This window comes from Biomphalaria glabrata, chromosome 14 (genome assembly GCF_947242115.1).
Source record: "Biomphalaria glabrata chromosome 14, xgBioGlab47.1, whole genome shotgun sequence".
In the NCBI taxonomy this organism is placed as follows: Eukaryota; Metazoa; Mollusca; class Gastropoda; family Planorbidae; genus Biomphalaria; species Biomphalaria glabrata.
Window position 1 is genome coordinate 6,211,517 of NC_074724.1, and position 9,206 is coordinate 6,220,722.

Consider the following 9,206-nt stretch of genomic DNA (forward strand, 5'->3'; position numbering starts at 1 on the left):
ATAGTTATTTTTTTTTTTAAATTTAATTAAATTATGCACAAAGAAATTGTTTTTGTTTAAAGTGGTTCGTTCCCGCGACTTAAAAAAAAGGATAAATAATCCAATGTTGTCTTTTTAGCGGCTTCCGAAAGGGGAAAGACGCTATTACTTTTGTGTGGCCTGTCTGTCCGTCCGTCCCGTTTAGATCTCAGAAACTAGAAGAGAAAATGATAATCGGACATCATGATATTTTACAGCATTCAAAGTTCTGATTCAACGGCTACTTTTTTCTTTTCCGAAACAAAGATCAGTCACTATAACATCCGGATGTCACAAACCGACTATATACAGGGATTCCCCTGGCAGGTTGTAAAGGTTGGTATCTAGGGGGTTGGATTACTGAAAACCAACCCTTAGCCCAATTCTTGTTTTATAACGACAGAAACATCTTAACATGTATTAGTGGATCATTAAAATCCTCTCCAAAGAGACATAACTCAGTTAATGAAATATTTAATCAAACTTTTCAACTTATCTACAAAAAGTATGTATGTGGATCATCAAATCAACTGAAAAACAGGCAAAATATAGCAAAACTCTTTTAAAAAGAAAATATAGCTTATCTAAGGGAAAGAGCTACGCCCTATAAGTATCAATAATGTTAAAGTTATTTCCTTTATTCGATATCAATACATTAATAATTTACCAAAAATTTATTGACCAATTGATAATTTTTAGCTGCCCCAGGAAGCGGAAAGCCGCCATTACCAAATTTGATAGAACAAACGCTCTTTGTAATCTTGTTTTTTTATTTATGTTTTGTTATGTAAAATAAATAATTGTTTTAAGTATCAATTTGATTGGAGAATCGTGCAGGAGAAATAGCGTTACCAATTATTTAAATGGACTAAACTAACTAATTTACCCATATCTGTGAATAATGAAGTGTTATTTTCCACCTTTAGTATCAAACAAAATACATAATTAATTGAATAATTTTTGTTATTGGTTCACGTCCTGTCTATTACTTAGACTTAGGTCCTCCCGCGCCGTTCGGTGCATTGGGCGGCAAGGTGTCTCCTCAAAGATCTTTCACTGGCAATGTCTAAATAAAGAAGTTTCAATTTGACCTTATAAAAGGTTTGGGAGAAATAACGGGCTCACACATTTTAGCATACTGTTTTAACTCTCTAAGGCAGGCACTCAACGAAAGACAGGTCGGCAACAGTAAACGATGTATTTATTTAGTCTAACTAGCACAAGCATCAACAAATAGTAATAGTTACTAGTTAGACTTGGACGTCTGCTATAAAGTCACAGGGAGTAATATGTCTTAAGTTCTAAGAGTCCTACTTCATACCAGAACACAGAACAGACCACCGACACACTTCCCAGTGTCGCTCCAGGTCTCCCACACACTAGTCTCTGAAAGGGTTAGAGTGCTGATATTGTCAGAGTCAGGGACTTAAAGTTAAGAGAGTTAGTCAAGAGTTTTGAAAGTAGAAAAGTTTTCCAATCCATGATGGACGATGCATTTTAACAAAGATTATATCAACTCACTCTATTTGTATTGTTGTAACCCCGATCCCGCGCTACACTAATGGTGCGCATCTGAGCACTACTGAACACGACTAGTGAAAGACATATAGAGACAGGAAGAAGGACTGTTGTGGGCCGGCTAGAAGTGATGGGAGTGTGATGAACTGTCCGAAAGGATTGTATTAATAAGTTGATGAATTCATATGAAATGACGATCACACTTGCCGGGGATTATATGATTAAACTTGACAATTCAATGAAATGAAGAAAGAAACATCTCTCTGTATTATCTTCAAACTTCTTTAATAACTTCTTCAACTTTCACATCAAATTAGCTTCTTAATTCAATAACAACTTGACACTTCATAAATAAAACTTAAAGATACATAAAACTTCACTTAGTATAACTTCAACTTCTACTACTAAAACTTTACTTAATGGACCCGCTAATATCACAAAACTTATTACTAATCAAGAACTGAGCGAGGACCCCGACTAACTGACTTTCCCTCAATTTATACCTTTCTTAATCGTACATTCCAGAATCATGGAAACTTCTCCCCTAATTATTTTAATAACTTTGACCTTCTAAAAGCTGACGTGTGCTATTTTTTTCCTTAACCCCTTTCTTTGATTGGATACCTAAAATTAACTTGTTTACGCTGGACACTTGCACTGGTTTGAACTCGAGCTTCTAGAAACTGGTCGAAATAGGTCACAGACTTGACTCGTGACAGGGAGTCTGAACAGTCTGGTGCTGAGTGCTGTCCTGTGTGATACTAGGAAACTGTTTGGAGACCTGGAGCGACACTGAGAAGTGTGTCGGTGGTCTGTTCTGTGTTCTGGTATGAAGTAGGACTCTTAGAACTTAAGACATAGTACTCCCTGTGACTTTATAGCAGACGTCCAAGTCTAACTAGTAACTATTACTATTTGTTGATGCTTATACTAGTTATAATAAATAAATACATCGTTTACTGTTGCCGACCTGTCTTTCGTTGAGTGCCTGCCTTAGAGAGTTACAACAATATAAACACTTCACTACCTATAAAAAGCCTCCTAATGGTATGCGTCTGAAAACTATTCCAACTTCTGGCATTCACGTGTGGCTCAGGTATTGATTCATGCGGAACTATTTTCACTAACGGTCGAAGGGAAAAACTGGTACCTAAACTAGTACGCTTCTCACCTTTCCTGACATCCGATGTCTAAGGCGGATCTTTAAAATAAGGTGGCAAGATATTAAAATTACCAATGTGGAGGTTTTACATCCGCTCTGTTATCAGCAGCAGACGCCTTGGCTGGCTTGGCCACGTTCGTAGAATGCCAGTAGGTCGACTTCCACAAGACATTCTGTATGGCGATCTAATAGAAGGCAGGAGAGCCGCTGGTCGTCCACTTTTACGTTATACGGATGTATGTAAACGCGACATGAAGCTCTTCAAAATCGACACTGGCAGCTGGGAAAAAGGAGCACTGGATAGATCCACATGGAGAGAGAGCACAAAGTTAGGGTCTCGGATCCCAGATGCCATACACAACAGAAGCAAAATAAAGGGGAAAAAGCAACGGCGCTTGGTAATAATATATGCCCAACCTGCGATCGCAGCTGTGTATCAAGGATTGGCCTCTTTAGTCACACAATAAGTTGCAAATGGAAGATCGTCTCTCGAGATGTAAAATGCCACAGAATAACTTTATAATTTATTTTAAAATTATTTTTATATTGCTTTTCTAATGTTTCATAAGCAAATATTTAAAACAAAGGTGCGTCAGGTTCCGCTGGGCTTCATTCACAATCGTTCCTTTTACTATCATGGTCAGGACAGAGGTCCGCTATTTACAGTCTTTATTGTTGAGTGTCTTGGACTTGGCATCCTCTTGGCGAAGAGCTACCCCAACAGTTTTTTGTTAAACGTCTGAGATCAGTTAGCAAACTTTGAGTTCCCATCAAAGGCCCTGGGAATTAGACATTGGTCTCTAAGGTACACAACAACAGGCAAGGATGCAGACGATGTCTTGATATGTCTGGCTGATTGATGCACTCACAACAGGTACATCTACAACCCGAAATTCGATCGAAATTAAAGTCTCATTTCTTGTTTTGTCATTTTCTTTATGCTTCTGAAGTCTGCATGTATTAGTGACATAATTGCGGCAATCGTCATGTTTCTTCTCGATGAAGCCACACTCGTACGTTATGGTTGTTCAATGATTGTGCGATTCTTTCATCACTTTCGCCACGAGCTCCACAAGGTATTGTAATAACTTAAATGAGGCAACTCAACGTGACAGACGTTTATTTACACGGAGACATGACAAACACAAAGGACATCTGCCTTGAGCACAGCATCTCCATATTGGCTCTCCACTAGGGCGGAAATCGTTTGTCTCTTATGTCAACATCCGACTTGTCTGGTCACTGATAGTGCGCACCTTCTTTCTGCACTATCTTGGATGGCGGTGCGCATGGCAAAGTCATAACAGTATTAATCCGCTTTTAAATCATGATCAGCACGGTCCTTGTCTTTTCCTTTATCATGGAATTCATTTTTTTAGATCCTGGTACAGATATGTTCGTTAGAAATGTTTAGCAAAGTATTCATCGTAGCTATTTTTTCTCGCATGGCGTTCAAGATCTCAAAGATTGGTTGTACTTTCAACAGGCAGGTGTACTGATCATCGTCTCCCTTTACTAGGACTGAACATAGGCGTGTTTTAAGCGTTTCTTAATTTCTTTCAGTGGACGCCTTCTGAGCTCTTGTTTCCCTAATTTCAATTCAGATTCATCAGCATCTTCACGGGGACCATGATAGATCTTATCTAGCCTACGTTGAGCCTACGCTTCTCACCTTTCAAACTGTCCCCTGCCTACTGTAGAGTTACCTAACAAGAAATTTAAAATTTTAGCAAGACTTTCTTTTTAATAATCACAGTCCAAAATTACATTTTCCATCATGCTATAATTAAAATGTTAAGAAAAGTATCTAAGATATTTCGGCCCTACGATGGCATTTTCAGTTATTTCCCAATACTGTAAACAAAAATTTCGGGATATTTTTTTTTAAAAGCCCACCACAAAGTCAGACCCGCAAAGCCTATTAATAATAATCATTTTAATTTATTACAAATATAATGTAGGCTACTCAAGGCGAACATAAAGGCCCGAGTAAGGAAAACAAAATTAAAGTTCCCCTTTCAGATCTTGTGCTCTCTGGTGCAGATAATGTAAAGGATATCTGTTTTTGTGGCCTACGGCTAAACAGGGTGTCATGTGGTCATCACAACGACCAACTGCCTTTATTTTTTTCCCCAGCTAATGTCAGGTACCCATTGGAGCTGGGTAGACTCAGAGGCGCCCCAAAGTATACCGAAATTAGAAATCCCAGTCTTCAGCAGGAATCGAACCCAGGACCACCGGTTTGGAAGCTAAGCACTTTACTGCTCAGCCACAGCGCCTGATAAGCAAGAGTTAAAATCCCTTTACACCCTTTTACACTTGAATTGTATACTCCCCTCTCCACAACATTAGCCATTGCTTAATATCCGAACGTTACATGGAGAAAAATATTTGCACATTTGCTCGTGTGTAGCGCTCCAAACTTTCTTTTAAACTTTTAACAAGAAAAAATTTTTTTTTTAAGTTTATATTAGGTGCTATGGTATTGTTATAACTCCGCCATGCGCACCGATATCTAAGCTAGAAGGTGCGCACTGTGATAAACTAGACTGAAAGGATGTCAACATTAGGAAGAGAGGAGAACGATTTCCGCCCAAGTCTAGAGAGCCAATATGGAGAGACCGTGCTAAGAGAAGATGTTGCTTTTGTGTAACTGTGATGTCCTGTGAATAAACGTATATGCCTCGTTGAGTTGCCTTACTTAAGTTATTACAGTATCAATAAGGTTGAATAATGTAATTGAATCTGTAATAGATCTAGGCTAACAATATTAAATATGTGCGATAAAAAATGTGTGTAGTATTTATTTTTGTTTAGCGCAATTTTAATGTTATTAATAAAGAAAAGGTTAACCCTCTGGAATCGAACTACTCAGCCTAATCATGCTTTTAATTTTCCAAGGTATAAATGGGACTAAACTTATACCACCTAATAAGTCAAGTACAATTTATTTCCCTTGTGCGAGATAGGAAACAAAATAATTAATTACAATAACAAACTAATTGGTTATTTTATATTCTTTATATGTCAGGTAAAAGAGATAGTTTTCCAAAATTTCAGATTGATCCGAGATTGGGTATGGAAGCAATAACGTGTACACATTTTCAACCAGACCGACAGATATAATTTAAAAAACGGAACTAAGCAAGTCTAGTGTAGTCAAATGAAAGAGACAGGATTTTTTTTTTCTCATCCAGAGAATACAAAAGTTTGGCCTGAACCGTGCCAAATACTGACGCATAATGTTTTTATTACTTTTTGTAGTTATTGCTGTGACTTAGCCAAATAACCTTAACGAAAGGATTATAAAATAGGACGTTTAATCATCAATAGGAAACTAGATCTAGAGCAAAACTAATCACATCATAAGCGTCTACGATTTCATCTCTTCTCTTATCATCGGCCATCTTTTAACTTCCTCTTATCTTTTATATCTGTCTTATGTATCATGGTGCTCAGTCTAATGAAAGTGTGCAATGTAGGGTCATAACAGCACTGTGTAGTTACTAGTAATCATCGGTATAGTGAGTTTCAATTAATTTGGTGACTTGTTATGCACTCAAAGTTTAAATCTAGACTGAAATCGAAGCAGATAAGTATCCTTGAAGTCATTACAAATATTTTTTTCCAATAGATGTACTTTGTCCAGAAATGAAAAAAAAAAATACTTTGGTGTACTCGATATGCCCATACCGGGATTTCCACCATCTATATACTGGATTTGCTTTACATCTAAAAATAGGTATGTCCTTATCTGCATAGCTCGAATTTATTATATCGAAATTTTAGTTTGAATGACGCACTGGGACACTTGAATTCTTGCTTAAACTATTGAAGTAAAAATCACATCGTAAAAATGGTCAGTACAATTTCGAAATTTACTTTGATGAGTTGCTCCATATTAAACAAAATTAACCTCAATAACGTGATGGAGTATTACTAATTATAAACAAATGTGCATTTAATTAGCGTTGCGTTTTGCCTCGCCATTTGATGGACAGTCATCTTAACTGTGACAAATATTTACGCTGCGACAATTAAATGTGTAAAATGTTTATGATTCATTTTTTGCAACATCTATCCTGGAATTAAATTACAAGTTGAGAACCATGATATAGATTAAGACGCATTTCTTACATTTCCTGTTAAGACATTAGTACAGGTGGTCCTTGTTTTCAAATTCTTTTAGACGACTTTAGAAGCTGAACATGTTTGCTAAACCGCAGCCTCTAATACTTAAAGAGCACAAAAGTAAACCCTTCCCTATCATTCATACCATACAACAAAAACAACAACAAACAAACTCGAAACATATAAACAAGCAGACATACTACAGACACTCACAAACAATACATAAAACAAGACATAACAAACATATTATGACACGTATAAGCAAAACAGTACAGCCAAACGCTCACTCTATCACTCAAACAAAACACAACATCAAGAAAACGAAACGTAACATATAATTAAGTCCTACTCAGTCTCACATCCTTTCTCCCTTTAGTTTCCCTTTGCCCTCCCCCGACAAACAATCACGAACAAAAAAAAAATAAAAAATAACATAGATCAACATGACGGGATATAATCTCCGGAATAAATTCTACCCACCTGAAATTTCTAGACATTTGTCTTACAATAACAATTATGATCCGACGTCCAAGAAATACAAAATTATCTTTCTTGTAATTCTGTTATGTCTACTGTTAATGCAATGTTGTGCATTCTATTGTGCGAAAAAAGAGCACGATATTTGAAGAAATATGCTATAATAATGCTGCGCTCCATTGACCCCATAGCTTCTAGTGATGCTACATTTCTCACTCACAAGATACAATTTGCTGAATAATCAGTACACAAACCTAACACTTGGAACTATCTCCCCTTAATATCAGAGAGACATGCTTTATTACATTCCAGGATTAACTTAAGACCTATCAGGTCTAAAGTTTAATAGATTCGATTGTCATTTAGCTCTCGTGTTTATGTTTGTATTGTTATCACAGCGCCTTAAACCTAAATTATATTTGTTAACAGCGCTTTATTAATTAAATTATTATAAAATTATCCTTTAAAATTGTAAACAAGATTGTTACAAGATAATGTAATTTTTTTTAGATGAATTTTGATTCAATTAGTTTCTCATAACTCATTATATTTAGTTAAATAGAAGTACAATTAAATAGTTGTTTAGATTTTGTTTGATGTTATAATGATGTCAGAGAACTGATATGACGAATAGGAACTGACATGACGAATAGAATGGATGATGGATAAAGGAAGGACACACATTTTGTTGCCTACTCGTGAAGACCTGAGATAAACTCCCATGGGTCTTAGGACAGAGAGGACTAGTCCTCCCGTAGTGACACTGCTGGTCAGCTTGGTGCCTCGCGGCTACCATACACGTCCTACTACTCTGCAGCTATGTCACTTCTCCACTAAATCTCTATTGTGTTGGAAACTGGCTTCAAAGTATCAACGTAAGTAGGCATCAATGGGGCAGTGCCCGTTCTGCACTGTGCAATTAGCATTTGTTCCGGCCCTTTTGCCCTCCCCCCCCCCCCAGTAGAATCCTTCTGTAGGGAGACACTAATGGTGTCAGACTCCTTTGTCGAAGCCATCCCAGGATTTCAACCACTTTCGGATAATAATCCTAGCTGATTTTATTTTACGTTTTTTAATGGCGGTATTTTTTTTTTTATGTAATTTTATTTTTTTTCTTGTTCAAAATAAAAAAAAAAAATTTTTCTATTAATAAAGCTTGTTTTCGAGTCGGAAGATAAATGAGAAATACAGTATTTCCTGTGGCTAAGCAGCCCAAACTGTGATCTATACATTTTGCCATACACAGGGCAAACATAACCTCTGTCCGTCTGCGTCTGTCGTCGGCAGCGGATTTTCTTTGGTCTCAAATGTGTATCCCGCGGCCTTTCGGTGACTCGTTCTCAAGCTGCATACAACCAGGTGCTGTAATTTTTTTTTTGTCAGCTAAAGAAAAGTTGGCGCCTCTGCTTGTCTTTAAAGCATTTCTGTGGGGTACCTCTGTTTGGTCGACCACATCTTAGCTCAACAAAAAAAAAGACTGCTTTTGGTATACGTACGTGCCCTGCCCAGTGTAATTGTTGGACCATAAGAAGTTCCTCCATAGCGGCGTTAGCAAGGACATCGCTATGGTTGTTTTAAATTATCATCATTTATCCTAGTAAGCAATACATCTGAAGAGTTCCTATATTTTTTTGTTTAAAAAATTACGCTGCTAAATTATTTGTATTTGCCTCGAACCCCAATGCAATGATTGGAAATATAGACAAAACTATTATCTATTTCCTTAAGCATTGTAATACTGCATTAGGAATGTCAAGGGAGAAATTTTCTGATTATTCGGCAAGTCTGAAGGTGTACAGCCCTCTGATAGGTAAAGATAATTTTCAAATGTATATATATATTTCTCTCCAATTTAGGTTATCATCAATCCTTTTGGCGTTCTGCCATCAAAATTTTATGT